The sequence below is a fragment of the Panthera onca genome, chromosome B2 (genome assembly GCF_046562875.1).
Source record: "Panthera onca isolate mPanOnc1 chromosome B2, mPanOnc1 haplotype 2, whole genome shotgun sequence".
Classification (NCBI taxonomy): Eukaryota; Metazoa; Chordata; class Mammalia; order Carnivora; family Felidae; genus Panthera; species Panthera onca.
In genome coordinates this window covers 23,307,369-23,327,985 of record NC_138343.1, presented here as the reverse complement: position 1 = coordinate 23,327,985, position 20,617 = coordinate 23,307,369, and the positions used below count along the sequence as shown (strand labels likewise).

At 40.9% G+C, this 20,617-nt stretch overlaps 1 protein-coding gene across 5 annotated transcripts in view; it reads right to left on the bottom strand.

Moving 5' to 3' along the window:
- Positions 1-20,617, bottom strand: part of LYRM4 (LYR motif containing 4) — a 170,909-nt gene that overhangs the window by 41,263 nt on the left and 109,029 nt on the right. Inside the window, exon 3 of one of the 5 annotated variants that reach the window (XR_009604837.3) lies at positions 11,819-11,950. The exons of the other annotated variants lie outside the window; for them this stretch is intronic. The gene's annotated coding sequence lies outside the window, so the exon portion shown is untranslated. The remainder of the gene's footprint in view (positions 1-11,818; positions 11,951-20,617) is intronic. 5 annotated transcript variants of the gene reach the window in all.

Genomic DNA, 20,617 nt, shown 5'->3' with positions numbered 1-20,617 from the left:
AGAAGTGAAGGCCTTGACAAGCCCGAGGCTCTTGGATACTTGCAGTATAAGCAGGGGAGGACTGCACAATGTGGGCTGGGACAGTCAGGCTCTGAATCTGAGTCTTGATCAGTGTGTCCATTTGAACTGTGCCTTCTAAATGTTCTCAAGTGCAAAACACAGATGAAAAAGTGTGAAAACCGATTAGTCTTGGAAAATGTTTTTTCAGTGAAAGAAAAATTTTCAGGTTAGTGGGTAGTAACATTTACTTGGTGAAGAGATGAACACACACACACACACACACACACACTTTACAGCAATCAAGACGTCAACTCTTCTAAAAGTTTTTTTTTAATTTATTTTTGAGAGAGAGAGAGAGAGAGACAGAGTGAGAGAGAGTGTGTGTGAGTGACAGGGGAAGGGCAGAGAAAGGGAGAAAGAGAGAATCCCAAACTGAATCCCAAGCTGTGAGGTCACGACCTGAGCTGAAATCGAGAGTTGGACGGTTAACCGACCAAGCTAGGTCGGTCATGATCTCAGACCTTAGAAGTAAACTCTTCTAAAACCATGCCAGAAACAATTACTGAAAATGACAGTCTCTGCTCTGGAATCATTTTCCATTTATATGAAAGATATATAAATGAAATAAGTGCTCATGAAACCTATAAATATACATAGGAAGATTACTTTGTCATTTCTGATGCACTTCTAAATGTAAAATTCAATAGAAGTTTTGGATTTCTTTCAGAACTCTAGTTTCATTTCTTATCTACAGCAGCTCCTTTAACAAAATTTCATTTATCAGACGTGCTACTTGTTTGATATTACAAAACTGTACTTTAAGCTTAAAATTTCGTATTACTTACTATTACTATTTTTTAGGATTGTAGGATGATACTTATGTTTCAGATAAATGATTGGGAAAATAAAATTTAGCCAATTTAGCATTGGACATATAGTCGAGTGATCATTAGTAATTCACTGAAACTTCATTACGGTGTGTGATATTTTCAGGTTTTTCAAAACTGTAAGTGGAACAGGTTCTACTGCAGTGGTATCGAATACTCTCACAGGTATGGATAAATGAGGATAATGAGAGGATGAGGGCCTGAAGGAAGCATGCTATGTGGGAAAAGCCTGCCGGTGGAGACGCAGTGCAACAGGAGGCTGTTCCTCTGAGAGGTCCTTCAATCCAAGTCTCTTTTAGGTTTTTTTTGGCATTAGCTCATTAATTCCCCCACATCTCGAGGACACAGGCATCAAGGATGGTGTCTGGCTCATTATCTCAGACTCTAGAGTGGGGGCTGGGATGGCAGTGGATGGTTTAATCAAGATTATATAGTATGTCACAGAGCCGGGATCCAAGCCTTCCTAGAAAGTCACAGCTCAAACCGCTGGTTTGTCCTTACTGCTTCTCTGGACAGTCTCCAAGTGTTCTTTGTGGATGGACAGGGTGGAAAGAGCCAGAAACTGCAAAGTAACCCTCAGCAGTCAGATTTACCTAATCCATCTGGCTATTAAATATCTCAGGATAACACGATATATCCTAAGGTTGGTGGGAAAAGCAGACTAAAAATCTTGGTATGTCTTATGGAAGAAAAAAAATGTATCCCTGAAGTCTTTCATTGCTGTGGAGATCAGAACATCAGAGGGTTTGTTATATCTTGAATTTAGGTTGAGTGGTCAGAGCTTCAAATAACCCTTCCCTGCTGAGCCACGATTGAAATAGTAATACTATGAGAAAAATGGAAAATTTTGAGCCAGTGTCCCCCTAAAATTAAATATATTTGCAAATGTAACCATCAGATCTACAATTCCATTTACAATCATATGTGTGCGTGCATGCATGCACACGCATACACACGCACACACACACATGGTGTAGAAGCCATTCGAGGATAAGCCATCTTACTGGCTCATCACAGTATTAAGATAGTTACCATTGCAAGTAAAACATTCATCGCTTAAAAATACTGTAGGGTGAATGTAAAGAAGGGCAAAGGTTACATGTCAGACCTTCATGCACAGAAGCAGATGAGCACAGCAGTGTGTCTCTGGCCTCCCTGCATCCTTGCTGACTTTCAGACATTCACCCTTCTTTCAGGCTACAGTAATATGGGGCAGTGAGAGGCACATAACGTGCCACAGTCCATCTGTTCTATTGCGAGTAGGGAAAATTCTAGTACATCAGTTAAGAGCTCAATATGCAAGCTTTGTGGGAGGCAGGTGAATGTTAATGGTGGTGAACCAGCACCTGTCATGCAAAGTCACTCCAGCCCCGACCTTTACTTTCCAAGGATCTAGTGGCCAACTGATAAACAGGAATCAGCTGTCTCCGGTTTTCTTTTTTTGGAGTCTGACTTTCCCCCATCACAGCATCTCTTTTCCTTCTCTCTGTTTAACCAAGTCGGTGGACTTAATGGCCATCAGACCTGTGCCCTAACCCCGGCTTTGTCATTTACTAGTTGGTTTATTTACTTCCCCTTGTCTTAGCTCCTTGCTATGAAAAATGACCCCCGCCTCACAGGGACATGCACAGGGACTGAGGTATGCACAACGCTGAGCACAGTGCCTGGTACAAGCAGGCAGTTAATAATTGTTAGCCATTAGCACCGCTATTCTTTCCCTGTGGTCTCTCTTCAGCCACTGCAAATAGCACAGGATGTACCAACTGTGCTTAGTCAACAGTAGAGTGCCAGCTTACTACTTCACCTTGACTCTCTTCCCCCTACAAAAGCGTGACGCCCACGTACTCTGGCTCTGACCACTCTCTGGAGTCCTAGAACTGCTGCTGAAGAAATCGTGTGCATCTCCAGTCTGCCCCTGCTCTTGGGTGTGGTTCCCTGATGACAGCACCTTCATGAGAAGGCCACAGAATGCTCCGCTGTCTCCATTCCCCATGTCTGACCTTTGATCTCGGTCCGGCAGCTCAGTCCTGCATCTTTGCACCCCAGCCAGTCCAGTGGACTCAGATCTCATCTCTCCACACACAAGTACTCATAAGACACAGCCAGATATGACCTCTCACCCAAATCTGGAGTAGCACTGAGATGCCTTTGCAGTAACTGTCGGATCTGCCCCTGCAACCTGCCTCAGCCCTTCCCTGCTCCGTGGCCACGCTTTCACAAGTGTTGCTCACGTGGCAGAGAGTACATGCAGGCAGGGGTTCCTACCAGCCCACTGCTTTTTCCCTCCAGTGTCCTTGCTGGAAATATATATACTCTCCAGCTAACATATGCCACTTCTACCATATTTAAGCCCTTGAGCGAATGGCTCCTCTACCAGAAAGCGCTTATCATGCCCCGCCAAAACTATCTGAGTATCAATTCTCCTAGAATTTTAACCGGAGGTGACATGATCTAATAGAAAAAGTCTGAGTTTGGAATCAGAAAGGCTTGTTTCTGAGTCGTGGCTCAATATACTAGCTGTACAACTAGGGGCAGATTACTTATTCTCTGAATGTTTGCTCCCTCATCTATAACATGGGATAATAATACCTACCCCACAGGATTATCATGATAATTACATTAAATGTATATAAAATATCCAGTAGAGTCCCTAGGGCACACAGAGAGGCTCAAAAACTATGTTTATTTTTCCACATCTTTCTCAACTGATTATTTTTCATTTCACTTTCTGGGAGAACTTTCTGGACATACTTTGATCTCCCAGGCTGGATGGGAGGCTCCAGAAGGGCAGGTCTTTGTGGGACTCATTGCTGCATTCCCCACAGCATCTAGCATAACCCCCTAGACAGAGAAGGTGACACACACATATTTATTTATTAAAAATTAAAAATTTAGTAAAAAAACTAAACATTAATTTTAAACATTTATTTTGGAAGAGAGAGAGAGGGAGGGAGAAAGAGAGAGAGAGACGCAAAAGGAGAGAGAGAGGGAGACACAGAATCCCAAGCAGGTTCCGCACTGTCAACACAGAGCCTGATGTGGGGATTGATCCCACAAACTGCGAGATCATGGCCTGAGCCGAGATCAAGAGTCGGCCGCTTAACCAACTGTGCCACCCAGGCGCCCTGATACACACATATGTAATGAATGAATTACAGTATGATTATAATATTCTTGCCAACATGAGTCACTGGAATCATGGAGTATGGGAATTGGAAATAAATCACTAACTCAATTTCATTTTATTGCCTCCGGGTAGCAGCATGCAAACACTGGCTGCCTCTCAGCTCTGTGCTTCTGCTCCACCATGCTGCTTCCCTGATCAGTGAGATGTTGTTGGCAGGTATGTGATGCCAAGAGCATTTCTTAGGAAAATGTTAGCACCCATATAACTTATGCCGCTTGGGGAAACATCCATCGGAGATAAACAACTTGTAATCTGACAACACATCTGTAGTAAGTAGTTCAGTGCCTGGCATGACATAGTAGATTAGACAAGGAAGCAGAGCTGGCTGTTAGTAACCTTTCATCCTTCTGATCTAAAAAAAAAGTCTACTTCACTGTATCTTTTTTGGTAAAAACGTGCAATCAGAAGGCATGGATGGTGGAGGTAAATGGGCAGGTGGAGGCAAGTCCAGCTACCTCCCTCTGGCTTATACCGTGATTCTGCCTGTCCTTCTGGCTGTCTACCTCTTGCAGGCATCCTTCCTCCTACAGTCCCACCCATCAAAAGGCCATTTCCTCACTGCCTGAGTTGACTACTAGCTAATCTCAACACCCAGCTAAAATGAACATGCTAATGGGAACTGTTCTCAGATAATGAGATATTAACCGTGTCCTTCTGAAGAAAGCCCTCCTCTTTGGGTCTGCTCTGTTAACGACTGGGTAGGGTTTTCAGGCTGGGCCAGAAGGCTAATGTAATTGTGCAGCTGGGCTGACGTTTTACCCCCTTGCCCTCTAATGGTGAACCTGCTGGTGGGTGGAGAATGCTATAAAGGGCTGACTATACAGTAAGAGTACTTACTATTTTATTTACCTACAGATCATATATGTAACAGCCAGTGGTACATCCTTGACACGATACTTAAGGCCGCTGGGCTTTCAGGTCCTTAAACGAGAAGAGTATTCACCTAACTCTGCTTCTCTGTGGTTCCATGATTGTCACAATATACTGTGTTTTTCAGGTTTGTTTCTGCTGAAGCTTTGATAATCTGAAACATGGCTAAGACTTTAGGTTACAACACAGTGGGTCGGTGCAGAAGTTGGACATTGGGGAAAAAAAGCAGATGAAGTGTTACTTTCGGCAGCTCACTTAACCCGAGCCTCAATTGCCTTCTCTGTGAAAGGGGTGGGGGATCATCACTAAGGCTTCTTGTATCTTTCTCATGATGAGTGAAAGTGACAGAAAACCATGTGAATTATAATCTGGCACTTTTGGTAAACCTATGGTTTTCAATAGGGATGCTCACCAAAATCATCTGTGTGATCTTAAAAAAAAATATGTTGAATGGTTAGCCAGAATTGGGAACCACTGTTATACGGCATTCAACAAACGTAAAGAACTATGGATCTATCTAGAATCATTCATGGACACTTGAATGAAATGACCACATATTCTGTGAATACTGAAAGATAACAAAAGAAAGATTCCAATAATTCTGAAAAAGAGAACTGCTTGTCCCTTAGAACATCCCACATAAAAATGCGAAATTGCAGGAATAAAGCCTGAGAACACCCTATATAGGGATGCACAGAATGCTCTGATTCTAAATTACTGGTTCTTCCCTAAATCCAGTAAAGAAAATGACCTGCTACATGTCATCGTAAATGCCGGGGCTACATTTTAGATATTCTAAATCTTCAAGCCAATAATTTTAATCAATATTAGTCTGCGAGTTTTAAATGACTTTCTACTCAACCTTCCCACCCCCGTCAAGTAATTATCAGAGATATTGATTTCATTCCATACATTCCATCTTACAAGTTCAAAAAATATTAGCCTATTAACATGAAAAATGTAATTCAGTGGAATTAAGCAGCAGAGGGAATTTCATATAATACTTGGAAATTGGGCCTAAGGAAGATTTTTAATACATCAGTGACACTACCCTTCCCAGTCTCCAGGCTCTGGAGTGGGTGGGTAAGGAGGTTACAAAGGGGATACTATAGTAGACAATGGTGTGTCGGACCTAAGACCATGCTGCACATGGATGAAAACATCAGAAAACAAAATCCCAACACCTCATTTTACAGATTAAAAACAAAAATCAGATTTATAGGGCGCCTGGGTAGCTCAGTCAGTTAAGCATCCCACTCTTGATTTCAGCTCAGGTCACGATCTTATGGTTCCTGAGTTCAAGCCCTGCGTTGAGGCTCTGTGCTGAACGTGGAGTCTGCTTGGGATTTCTCTCTCTCTCTCTTTCTCTCTCTCTCTCTCTCTCTCTCTCTCTCTGTCTCTCCCCCCGCCCCCCGCCTGCCCCGAGCTTGCACTCTTTCGCTCTCTTTCTCTCAAAATAAATAAATAAACTTAAAAAAATCAGATTCACAAATGTACAGTGACTTAACCCAAATTACATACTAAGCATGTATCAGAATTCAGGTCCCTTTATCCCAGGTCTGGGACTTTTTCCAAACGATGTCACTCTAACAGGATGGCTGGTTGAATGGATGGATGTTAGGAAGACGAGTGATTTGGAAACACTGATTCTTTTCTGTACAGAATCACTGACTTTCCCACACTGCCTACCGTTAGACTGACTGCTAACAATACTGAAGACATAGGACAGGTTTTCAGACTCCATCTTTACTAGGCTAATCATTAATTTCTCAGCCGCCAATACCATATACAGAATGGAAAAATTATCGATGCTGGTAAATTCTATCAGTTTTCAATAAATGAGTCGCAACAGGTGTGTGTGTGTGTGTGTGTGCTTGGCAGGGTGGGGGGGAGCCATGCATGCACACATCATTCAGTGATCGTACACTTTTGTGTCAAGACGTTGTGGAATGTATCAGAAAACTGGGATTGTAATAATGGTTCTGTCTGTAGTGTTAGGTCTGTTTTCTCAGCAGCAAAAGGTGGAGATTAGCCTCTCCTAGTTACTTGAAAGATTAAAGTGATAAAGGATGGGAGAGCATTTAGGAAAGTTTAAAGCATTAAACAAAGCAAAGCAAAGATCTCTGGTGGGGTACAGCCTGTATTCACACTATATATACACTCTTGTATGTTACACTTTGTGTGTGTTCCAAAGTATCATACATGTTCCCTGCAAAATAAGTAACAGTTGATGTATATGGCTAAGAAAAAAAGAGCAGAGAGAAAAGTCTTGAGATACCTGTGGAGGCAGGTGGGACAAACCAGACATTCTCATTTCATCTAGAGTTCTCCAGAGGTAACCACACAGATTTATAATCTTGGTCATCCAACAGTGAATTCTTCAATAGGACTCTATCATCTGTCTTCTAGAGTGTTTGCCAAAACAGGAGGCAAAGGTATGAAATGAATACTCCTGTATCGAATCCAAGACAATGAGGCCACATTGCTAGCTCTGAAGAGGAAGACCGTGTCCCAGAGACGCAGCCTAAATGCAAGATGAACCAAGCTGAGGCTCATGGCGCCTTCTCTGTCGAGTGGCAGAGGTGCACGGACCACAGGTACCTGGCCAGACCACAGGAACTCTGCCCATGGAGGGTGGGTGTGCTCCAAACGGAGGGAATTGAAGCAATTGTTTGAAACAGAGTCAGCCAGCCCACCAGCAGCAGAAAGAATAAGCAGCAGGGGTGGGGGTGGGGAAGCAAAGATGCAGCAGCAAAGCAACAGGAAAGGAAAAGGTGAACTTTGGGAGCTGCCGTTCCATCGCGAAGGACCTGTCTATGGTGAGGTAAGACAGGTAAATGGCTGGCAATCTTTGCTGAGCTGCCCCATTTCTCCAGGTGTCATTAGAATAAAGCCCCATCTCAGATCTGTTCCAAGCCAACCCACACTTCTGAACCTATTATCTGTTTTTGTGCAAACAGAAATAGCCTAACGCAAGGGGATATTCTGGGTCCCCTCAGGGAGAGGAATCTTGACTGCTGTAAGGCTCCCCAGAAGCAGCCTGGTAGCTGCCTGCAAATCTTCAAGGGTTTCAAATTACAATAAACATCATGGTGAGGTCACAAGACCCTGACCTTCCACTCCAGCTGAGTTCCGAAGATGAAACACCCTCTTAGCATTTTGAACTTTGCCTTGTGAAGCAATGCCCCTAATCTGGCTATTGTTGATAGCGCTGCTATAAACACTGGGGTGCATGTGCCCCTTTGAATCAGCATTTTTGTGTCCTTTGGATAAACAGAGCGCCACTGCTGGGTTGTAGGGAAGTTCTACTTTTAGTTTCCTGAGGACCCTTCATACTGTTTTTTCCAGTGTGGCCGCACCAGTTTACATTCCCACCAGCAGTACAAAAGGGTTCCCCTTTCTCCACACCCTCACCAACATCTATTGTTTCCTGAGTTGTTAATTTTAGCCATTCTGACAGGTGTGAATGGATAACAAAGATACATACGCAAGGGAATATTACTTGGTGATCAAAATAATGAAGTCTTGCCATTTGCAAAAATGTGGATGGAACTAGAGTGCTAAGCAAAATTAGTCAGCCAGAATCCAAAATCTATAAAGAGCTCATCAAACTCCACACCCGAAAAACAAATAACCCAGTGAAGAAATGGGCAGAAAACATGAATAGACACTTCTCTAAAGAAGACATCCGGATGGCCAACAGGCACATGAAAAGATGTTCGACGTCGCTCCTTATCAGGGAAATACAAATCAAAACCACACTCAGATATCACCTCACGCCAGTCAGAGTGCCCAAAATGAAGAAATCAGGAGACTATAGATGCTGGAGAGGATGTGGAGAAACGGGAACCCTCTTGCACTGTTGGTGGGAATGCAAATTGGTGCAGCTGCTCTGGAAAGCAGTGTGGAGGTTCCTCAGAAAATTAAAAATAGACCTACCCTATGACCCAGCAATAGCACTGCTAGGAATTTATCCAAGGGATACAGGGTACTGATGCATAGGGGCACTTGTACCCCAATGTTTATAGCAGCACTCTCAACTATAGCCAAATTATGGAAACAGCCTAAATGTCCATCAACTGATGAATGGATAAAGAAATGGTGGTTTATATACACAATGGAGTACTACGTGGCAATGAGAAAGAATGAAATATGGCCCTTTGTAGCAACTTGGATGGAAGTGGAGAGTGTGATGCTAAGTGAAATAAGCCATACAGAGAAAGACAGATACCATATGGTTTCACTCTTATGTGGATCCTGAGAAACTTAACAGAAACCCATGGGGGAGGGGAAGGAAAAAAAAAAAAAGAGGTTAGAGTGGGAGAGAGCCAAAGCATAAGAGACTGTTAAAAACTGAGAACAAACTGAGGGTTGATGGGGGGTGGGAGGGAGGGTAGGGTGGGTGATGGGTATTGAGGAGGGCACCTTTTGGGATGAGCACTGGGTGTTGTATGGAAACCAATTTGACAGTAAATTTCATATATTAAAAAATAAATAAATAAATAAATAAAGTAAAAAAAAAAAAAAATTAGTCAGCCAGAGAAAGACTGCTATGTTTTCACTCATGGAATTTGAGAAATTTAATAGAAGACCATGGGGGAAGGGAAGGGGAAAAAATAGTTTCAAACAGACAGGGAGGCAACCATAAGAGAGTCTTAAATACAGAGAACAAACTGAGGGTTGTTGGCGGGGAGGTGGGTGGGGGGATGGGCCAAATGTGTGATGGGCATTAAAGAGGGCATTTGTTGGGATGAGCACTGGGTGTTATATGGACATGATGAATCACTGGGTTCTACTCCTGAAACCATTATTACACCATATGTTAACTAACTTGAATTTAAATAATAATAATAAAAAAGCAATGCTCAGTCAGTCTTTCTTCCAGAAATTTCCCCTTAAACTCAGATAAACAGTACAGGATGACAAGTTCAGAGTGTGTAACTAAGAAAACAGAGAAAAGTATTCTTCCATTCTCTTAAAATCATATTTGCTCACTTATTTTTTTAATGTTTATTTATTTTGAGAGAGAAAGAGAGCACGAGCAGGAGGGGCAGAGAGAGGCAAACACAGAATCTGAAGCAGGCTCCATGCTCTGAGCTGTCAGCATAGTGCCTGATGCGGGGTTCGAACTCACGAACCGTGAGACTGTGACTGGAGCTGAAGTTGGACGTTTAACCAACTGAGCCACCTAGGCGCCCCCCCCATGTTTGCTCATTTATAAACAGATACTGAGTGAAAGCACACGACATGGAAAAGTGTTTTACCCTAAATCACCAAGAATAATTTAGCATGACAAAAGTCACCATTTCATGCCTATGTTTTATTTTATGACTGATAATTTCACTTAAAAACAAACATTTAAGTGAATAAAGGCTTAGGTGTCTGCTAAGGACTATGATGCAGTACTCTGATAATTAGTACCTTATTACCAGGCTCAGGCTGCAATTTCTCCAACACGTGAAGGTAGATACACAGCAAGTGTTTCTCATGTGATTAGATATTCACAGCCGCTTAATATTATAAAATGTTCCTGGTATGAGCTCTGCAAACAGGAAGCAACTAAATGGTGTCTAAAGTTAAAAAAAGAAAGGAATACTGAAATTTTATATTTACAACATTATGCTTTAACTAAAGAAGAAATCCTGCAGTTTGGCTTAAAATAGAAACAACACTGCAGAATTCCCAGGGGTGGCATTTAGCAGTAAGATTTGGTTTTCATTTCACCTGGCTTCATAATGAAAACATGAAGGATGGCTCCCGATTTCTCCCAGATCAACATATTAATCCATTTAAAGAAATGCCACAGGAGGCTGGGCCTACTTTTCCTTAGAAGGCAGATTTAGTTTGTTCTTGCTTAAAATTGAATATATCTCTCAGTTCTAACAATGCCTGAGCCTGAGCGCTATAACGTGAGCTGGATTTCAATCAAGACCGTGGGCAGAGACTGTGGTGAGAGCACCCGGGACTTCCGTGCAGTCCACAGCCCCTACTGCCAGCCAGGGTGGCTGAGGAAAAGAGAATACAGGACTTTGAAAAAGAGTGTCAGCACTAAACTCCAAGGCAACACCATCACAAAGTATACCCCACTCTGTTGACTTTGGGACAGACTCAGAGAGAAGGGGAAAAAAGAAAAAAGAAAAATGGTCCCCATTCCCCAACAGTTTTATATACATATGTGTATTGGGGCACGTGTGTGAATGTGAATGTGCCTATGTATATATATATGTATGCACACATGCATGTTTTGTATGTATATATGTGCGTGCATGCACAGATGTATTTATATAGAATACATATACATTCACATTTATATAGAATAGGAGTAATTTATCAGTATTTCTAGCATAAGCAAATACGGGCAGATAAACCTTTGGCAGGTACTCTTGGCAATGAAGACTGACCCTGAACATAACGTCACAAGCCAGCTTTAATAATATTCTTTTCCAAAGCACCTGCCTCAGAGAGAGATAAATTTGTGCTATGGAGGGTTCTTTCCTCTGGTCTACAGCTCTTGAGGTTATGCCTGTGGAGCAGAAATCTAAATAATCACTGCCATTGCCTTTGCTGGGTTGGAAGAGGGTCAACTCTGGAAGAAACAAAGATTTCTAGAGGCATCATGCCCATCTGTTTGAGTGGGAATTTTTTAAAGGTCCATAATTATAGGGGAATGTGGGTGGGGAGAAGGCCTTGGTACACTCATTGTGTAGGTGGGTTCAGAATGTTGACACTCAGCTGGGCCACACTGGGAAGTGGGCAAATGCCACCTCATGGAGAGTCACAGGAGAGTTTTCAACAGGGAGGGTCAGGACCAGATCTATGTCTGGGCAAGAGCTGGGTTGGACAGGGCAAGGTTGACAGCAGGTGCCGTACTCACCCCGGGTGAAACGTCAAGGAGGAAGGCAGATCAGGGTGTAGTCTGGAGAGAAGTGTGGGCCGGAAACATATATTTAGGTGTCACTGCCACTCAGGTCATTTCTGAAGAGGATGAAGATGAGTAGGGCAGACTCTGGTAACGCGGGGAGACAAGGAGATGGGTGAACAAAGGAGCCCACAAAGGGGACTAAATAATGGTAAAAGAGAAGCCAGGACAGTGGGGGTATTTCAAAAACCAGGAGAGAAATAGGTCAACACATGGTTAAAAGTTAAGAGATTATGTAAGATAAAAGGATGAAAATTATTTTTTGTTTTTATTATATTTTATCCATTGTATTTACAATAAAGAGGTTGGTGAGGGTAGCATTTGAACTAAAACACTTTCAATGGTTCTGCACTGCCTCCTAACCCACTGCAAAGTCTCTCTTAAAGCAAAGCTGTCCTCTCATCTCTACCTGGCAATCATACCTTAGGTCTTAGTGTTCCCATCTTGACATTTTGTTCAAGAATTTTCCTTAAAATTCATACCTATCTTTATATCCACCTCAAATCACGCTCTGCTGTGAAGCTTTATGGGATCAGCTCAGTTCAAAAATTCTTGATGCTTCCTTTAACCTAGCAGCACTTATCTTAGCATTTGGAATTGGGCATATATTAAACTAGCCATGCTCATTCAGCATATATGCAAGGTCTTCAAATCTGCTTTTCCTGTTGCTCATCTATTCCCTACATCCTCATTTCCCCCATCTCTTTGGCTTTCTCCTTCTAAGCTATCATCTTTCCCTGGAATGTTTTCCTTCCTTCCTTCCTCCCGTCCATCCATCCATCCATCCATCCATCCATCCATCCATCCATCTTGTTTATTTTGCCTACTGAAATCTATCTATCTATCTATCTATCTATCTATCTATCTATCTATCTATCTATCTAATCTTGGCCTGCCCAAATCTCCTTTCTTAGACTTTAGCCATGGCAAATCTTCTCAGTGAAAAAGGAGTTCTGCTGACCATCCATTCAGAAGTGATCTTTTGTTTCTCTGGAACCCTTTAACTTGGTGACTACTCTTTCTGCAACTTCCAGAACAGTAAATGGTACTTTAATTTCAGGTGTGTCCATGTGTGTGTGTAATTTCCCCTCCCTCCTAACTGGATGCTGAATTCCTGGAGAAGTAGCAAATAAGGAATTTCAGCACCTGACAGACCTGGGTCTCACTCTTTTGGGACTGGTTAGTAGACTCCCTGAGTCTCCATTTCCTCAACTGAAAATTGGAGGCCAAAGTGCTGGCTTCTCAGGGGTGTGATTCTCAACCAAGTCGAGGTCTGAGTGGCATCCTGCTCAGTGTTTGAATTCAGTGGCTATCACTGACTAGTAGATATATTCCTTCCCTTCCTCTGCCTCCGAACTGACTGGGCCCTAAATTAACAGAGATGAAAATGCTCCCCAAACAAACGGAGCAAAGGATTTAGATCAGAAAAATGGAATTCTAGTAATAGTTGCATCCTGTATTTATAATAGAGAAAGTCACAGTCTAACTTCTCTGGACTTCATTAGACAAATGAAGAATATAATACTACCTACTGGTCCTGTCCAACCTACTGAAAAAGTTGAGCCTCTGCATGGGGTAATATATATGATGTATGCAAAACTAGAAGAAATTGTTAAATTACTGAGTAACCAAAATGTTCCAAATTAAGGTTAATGGTGTACAAATTTAGGTCCTTTATTAAATAACAATATTCTGATCTAGTGAATGAAAAACGTGTTAAGAATAAGAATCAGATTAAGGGTTGGAGATTAAAATTTATCTCCTGTTTGCTCTTTGGTTGGCAGAGGACATGGGTAAAGAATGGAAAAAACTTAAGATATGAAAAAATCTATTAGCTACATAGTAGACTAGTAGGTTTTATCTTTAAAAGTTTTCCTTTATTTACCTTATTTAGACTTTTCTATTGCATGGTCTTCAAACTGTTGTATATAATCTATGTTCCCCCAACATAATACAACCTTAAATCGATTATTAGATGAGTATAAAATAACCTTTGCGGTCAGCATTTGGAATAACTTATGAAATCAATTAAAGCAGTACAAATACAAAATATTAAAATGTAGTACATCAATTATTTTTGGTTACTGAAGGGGAAAGTAAATAAGATATTAATCATGGAAGAAACCAGTTACAAAAGGCTGTATGAATTATGTAAAAATTTTAGTGATTTATTTTCATTACAGTATATCTATATTCACAATGGCATTTAAAAAATAAAAATTTTAACAGCCACTACCACCATGTTTCTCTTTGGAAGGAACTGCCAGGGCTCTGTGCTTTCACGGTATTGAAATACTTGAGTTACAATCATGAATTCTTAATCAGTGTGGTGGGGTGAGAAGGAAGGAGGGAGGATGGCCGGATGTACTAGAAATCTAGATCCTTCTTGTTTGCAGTAGCCTTCTCTGCTGAACTAGCACTGTGTGCACACTATCTGCAGTGAGGTGCTCCTGGGGTAACTAGGAAGGTAGGGGACCCTGTGTAGAACATCTGAGCATATTCCTGAAAAGACAGTTTTACCACTTTCTGTTAGTCATTCCCAGGACTCAGGTCCCTGGAGAAGTACTCTAAAAGAAACAAATATCCCTCCTCCCCAGTCAAACCAAAACACAAATGAGGTAGTCTAACAGGGTGGCTCTTTGGAGCAATCAACGTAGGATTTCAGTTTTAACTGCACCCTGACTTAAGCACCCGCAGGGGTTACAACCTTACCAGCACATCAGAATCACCCACAGAGCTTTTAAAACTCCCAGGGTCCAGGGGCGCATGGTGGCTCAGTTGGTTAAGCATCTGATTCTTGGTTTTAGCTCAGGTCATGGTTTTGAGGTTCATGAGTTCAAGCCTTCCATCGAGCTCTGCACTGATGTGTGTGTGGAGCCTACTTGGGATTCTCTTTCTTTCCCTATTTACCTCTCCCCTGCACGTGCTCTCACTCTCTCAAAATAAATAAACTTAAAAAGTTAAAAAACAAAACAAAACAAAACCTCCCAGGATCAAACAAATCCTCCAGATTGCACCCAGGATCCCAGGTATCAGCATGTTTTCAGAACCCTCCAGATGATTCTAATTAATAAGTATGTATTAGAGCAGAATGTTTTAACTTGGTCAAGTTTACACCTATTTCATTTCCCTAAAAAAACATTAAATCTTCAGCTTTGAAAAATTTCCAAGCAGAGAACACCACAGGCTTCTGCACTTCATCTATTCCTGCCACTTATGTGTCCTTTCGTTATTTCCATAAAGATGACATTAGTGACCAGCAATAGTGAGCCCGATGTGGCTCTGGGTCAGGGATGAGATGTCCATAGCTGAAAGACTGAACTGTGTGTGTGTGTGTGTGTGTGAGAGAGAGAGACAGAGAGAGAGAGAGAAAGGGGTGGAGGGGAGGAGAGAGAGAAGGGAGGGGGAGAGGGAAAAGGAGAGAAGCAGGAGGCAGAGGAGATCTGTTTGCTCACATTTCACGGTAATGGAAAAGCTAATTTTTTTTAGGGTTATAAGTATGTGCGAAACCATCTGGTGTTTCCTGCTGTTGCATGCTTTAGATTCTGCATGTTTATATGTCCATGGTATCAAAACAACATGAACCTAAAACAGTAATATTGAAAGGACATCATGTTTTCATGTAATTATACATATTATTGATGTTTTCTAGGCATACTCTTTTAGAATGGCAGTAGTAAAGAGTAGCTGAATATGTACACGACATACATATTCTCTTATTAAAAGTAAGGAGAAAATGAAAAAACATGGCCATCTGGATATCACCTTTTGTGAATGTTCAAAATTTTCACCCATTTTTATTTAAAAAATTTTTTTAATGTTTATTTTTGAGAGAGAGAGAGAGAGAGAGAGACAAAGTGTGAGTGGGGGAGGGGCAGAGAGAGCGGGGGAGACACAGAATCTGAAGCAGGTTCCAGGCTCTGAGCTGTCAGCACAGAGCCTAACGTGGGGCTTGAACTCACAAACTGTGAGATCATGACCTGAGCCGCAGCTGGCTGCTTAACCAACTGAGCCACCAAGGCGCCCCTAAATTAATTTTTTTAAGTTGGCTCCATGCCCAACATGGGGCTTGAACCCAGGACCCTGAGGTCAAGAATCACATGCTCTAACCACTGAACTGACCAGGGGTCCCTTGACATCACAATTTTAACATGGCCCAATATATTAATTTTTTATGGTTCATACTTTTTGTGTCCTATTTAAGAAATCTTTGTCTACTCCCAGGTAGTAAGGTTGTTTTCTTTGGTCTTCCTCTAAAAGTACACATATATATTTATTTATTTTTCCCATTTAAATCTACAATCCACTTTTTGCATGAAATGAGGAAGAGGTCAAGATTCTTTTATCTCCAAATAGTTACCCAAATAGCTGAACACCATTTATTGAAAAGGCTATCCTTTTCCCACTGCAATGCAGTGTCATCTCTGCCATAGATCAGATGACAGTATAGAAGTGGGCCCGTTTCTGGACTCTAGTCTGTTCCATTGATCTGTTAGCCTTGCCCTGCACCAGTAACACTGTCTTAGTTACCAAAGCTTTAGAAACCTTTCTATGCAATAGTACAAGTATTCTTGCTTTCTCCATTTTCTGTAAGAATTCTTTGGCTATCCTTGGTCCTTTGAATACCCATGTGAATTTTTAAATGAGCTTCTCAGTTTCTGCAAAAATAAAATTGCTAGTAATTTGACTGGGATTGTATTATGTCTATACATCAACTTGAACAACACTGACAACTTTCTAATGGGTATTCCAATCTCTAAACATGAAATATCCCTCCATGTACAAATACATGAAAAGGGGCTCATCTTTGTGAGTTATTAGAAAAATTAAAATTAAAACCACCATATCCCCTAGAGTGGTTAAAATGAAAAAGGACAGAAAATACCAAGTATTAGAAAGGATGTGGAACAACTAGAATATAAATTGCATGCATCCATGGGGATGCAATTTGGTGCATCTATTTTGGAAAACCGCTTGGCTGAATCTTCTAGAGCTGAATACATGCAAAGTCTATGACCAGGCAGTTCCAGTCCTAGAATGACCATCCACTAAAAGATAAGTACCAAAATATATATATATATTGGCACTATTCAGCCCTAAACTCGAAACTACCCAAATACCCATCAGTGGTAAAAAAGGATAGATAAGTTTTGTGGTGTATTAACACAACGAAAAAATATACAGCCCTGAGGACAAACCATCCACACCAGCACAGAATAATATGGACGAATCTCAAATAATATTGAGCAAGAGTAGCCAGATTCCATTTGTGGAAAGTATAAAAACAGGAAAACCAATCTATGTGATAAATCAGGACAGTGGTTATCCTTGGTGGGGTCCTGGGACAAGGAACTACAAGGGGCTTGTGGAGTGCTGATAATGTTCACTTGATTGATTTGGGTCCTGAGTACATGATGTCTTCATTTTACAAAAATACGTTGAGCTGTGCTGTTACAATATTGCACTGTTTACATATTTTAACAAAATGTGTTTTTAAAGAAATTCATTTTTGAGTTTTTTATTTAAAAGCCAATTCACTTTCTATTTTTATTTTCCAGAGAGAGATTGTGAGTGGGGGAGATGGGGGGAGGGAGAGAGAGAGAGAATCTCAAGGAGGCTCCATGCTGAGTGCAAAGCCTGACGTGGGGTTTGATTCCATGATCCTGGGATCACGACCTGTGCCAAAATCAAGTCAGACTGAGCCACCTAGGTGCCCCCCGCCAAACCCAATTCACTTTTAAACAATTTTCTCTCCCCATTTGTTCCACCCCCTTCCCAGGGCATTTTTATATGACTAGTAACCTAAAGGGAATTCTCCCACCCCCCCCCACCCCCGCTTTTTTTGGTGTGTGTGTGGGTAATTCTTAAAAACAAACAAGAAACTAGAACAAAAAAGGGGAAACTATGCTCTGCAGAAGCTTCCCCAGCTGGAACTTAGTTTAAGAGTTTGAATGCAGTGCTTTTGGGTATCCTATCATCCAGCCAAGCATGCTGAACTCGTTGTAAGCATCTAATTAGAAGTATTTTCTTTACTTTCTTTTAGATGAGAAAATGGAGAAATAAAAGGATAGACGACACTGCTAGTTTCAGTGAATTTGTCTTACTTCCTCATTCAAATCATCACTTATTATTCCTGCCCGTGAGTGATTTAGTAGTAGTTTTAGTGTGGACACAAGTGTATGTCTGTGTTTATTTTTCAGTGAGCAGACTCTTTAATGATCCCTTTAGCCATCTTTTTATAGCTCTGCTATGCTAACATCCAGTTGTCCTGATTTGCTTTTCTCCAGTTTTGTGTTGATACTACACGAATCAGTGACTATAATTACAGAATCCTAGGAAATTCATTTTTAGATATGACACAACACAATTTTCCCAAAATTTGCAACAAATGCTAGCTTATTTCCTTTTAGTCTATTTCTAGAAAACAGGTTACAGAGATTGAGACTTACATGTCCATAATCTGCTAAAAGGAAGTGTCGAATGAAACTGAGAATCATGGACAAAGCTGAGACTTACAAAATCAGTAAAGTGAAAGGCTAGGAGGGCAATCTTAGTTTTTTAAAAACATTATAAGTATAATTCAAGTTTTACTAAAAGCAACAAAAATGCATATAGTGGGGAAAAACATCTCATTCACTAGAATAGCAAGTGCTATGAAAGAGCCATTTGAGAATATTTTGTTCTGTGTTGGTATTTACTCCAGAGTTGGTAGTACGTACAAAAAAAAAAAAAAAATAGAATTTTTAAGGGATACACTACAATAACCACCACAGTACAGACAGAGATTTGTGGTAGTGTTGAAAGCTGCCTGTGGAAAACCTTTTTTTAACCATATTAAATATTAAAAGGTTTCGCTTAAAAAGCTCAGAAGCTACCCGACATCATCATGTAAACAGTGGTGACCTGAGGAAGTGACAGTTGTTTTAAAAAGCCACACCATGTGATCTTCTGGCCCAGTTTTTATGCTGAATATACTGTGTAGAGGTGCTTCATTTTTTTTTTTTTTCAAGGTGTTCTTGCTGCCTTCGTTGATTTTGGGGGGTGAGATAAGAAGTGGAGTAGAGAGTGATGTTTTACCTAAGCCACTTCCCACTTGTCCCTGTTAGTTTCAGCCTGTCAGACAGTAGAGGGGAGTAAAACAAGTCCTTTGACCTCATAAGTAATCCACATCGGGATGAACAACCCATCACCACTACTGGATGAGACTCCAGCACAGGTGAAACAAAACACTGATCTGAGCTTCATATGCTTATTTTTGGACTTAGGAGAAAAGAAATAAGTGGCTTAGAATGAAGAGGAGTAAAATACTAGTTTTTAAAAGCCTCCTTGGCTGAATGAATTATTGAAAACTGGGACCATCTGTACTTGAGTAAATACAAATTGAATTTATTTTGACAGTTTGAGAATTTTCCTTGGATTTAATTTGTTATATTCAATGGAGGCAAAAACAAACAAACAAACAAAAACAACAACAACAAAAACACCACCTCTAACCACCACCCTCCCCCCTCCCAAACATCCAAACCAAAGCAAACCAAGCACAAAAAGCCTATAGTTGTCAACAGTTGGCTTTACAGGGAGAAAGGGAAGGGTCATCCATTTACAGAGTGTGTCATACATGCAGGTTCCTCTCCATTCTTCCCTGCGCATGACTCATCACAGTGAAGTGTGAGGTATAAGTGGAATCCACAGTTGAAAGCAGCCCAGTATGTCAGTACAAAACTGATTAAACCACAAAAATCATTTTACTGTGGCATCCTGTCTCCAAAAGCTGTATCATTAGAATTTGACTAGATACATGATCACTGGCATTTAAACCTCTGTGGTAATTAAAAACAAAAACAAAAACAAAAAAAAGGTTGTGCCAAAGCCACAGAAGCCAGTTTTTGAGGAGTGCAATTTCAGAAGTCGTAGATCAAAACAAATTGTCCAAAGAATCCATAAATACATCCACGTATGCCTTGATTTATTCAAAAGACATATCCCAATGACTCCACTTTCAAAAATATAAACCAAAGTGTGTTTTAAATAAACTAGATGCAATTAAACTTGATTTTAACTACCACACAGTGACTCTCTTCTGAATAAAGGCAAATAAGACTTCGGTGTATGTGCAAATTACTTTTTTGCTACATTAGTTCCCCCAAGGCATGCCTACCTTTGTCACAACCTTTCAGTAGTCCCCCATTGTCTGAAAGATCAATTATAACTTTGCTCCCACTACCCAGCCCAACCCATGGCTGGACTTCAAGTTTTTTATTCAGTTGGTATAGACTCCTCTTCCTATTAGGTCATTCATCTTTAATAAGCAAGATCTTAAATCTGTCTCTGTTACTGTAAGAGTAATATATGCACACAAGGACATATAACAAAAAGGCTGCTGCCTTATGTCTTGTTGCTCTGGTCCCCCTCCCCAAAGACAATCACTGCTAACAGCTTCATATGTCAGAAAAAGTCTCGTTTCATGACTACACAAACCAGAAACACAACCATTGACTCAAACTTCACTTTTGCTCTGAGCTCCTTCACAAGTTCTCCCACATTCTGCTCCATGCTATCTCTTCCCCTATTAATTCCTATAACATTAATAAGTACGCTGTCACGTATTGATCCGTTTCTATTTTTCAACTAGCTTTATCTCCTTTTGCCTTTTTAACAATATATCCTTATAGATCTATAATGGCCTTTAGCATGGTGCTGGGCACACAATGTAAATTATAAAAACACCTGTCCGATGAACGATTTAAACATTCT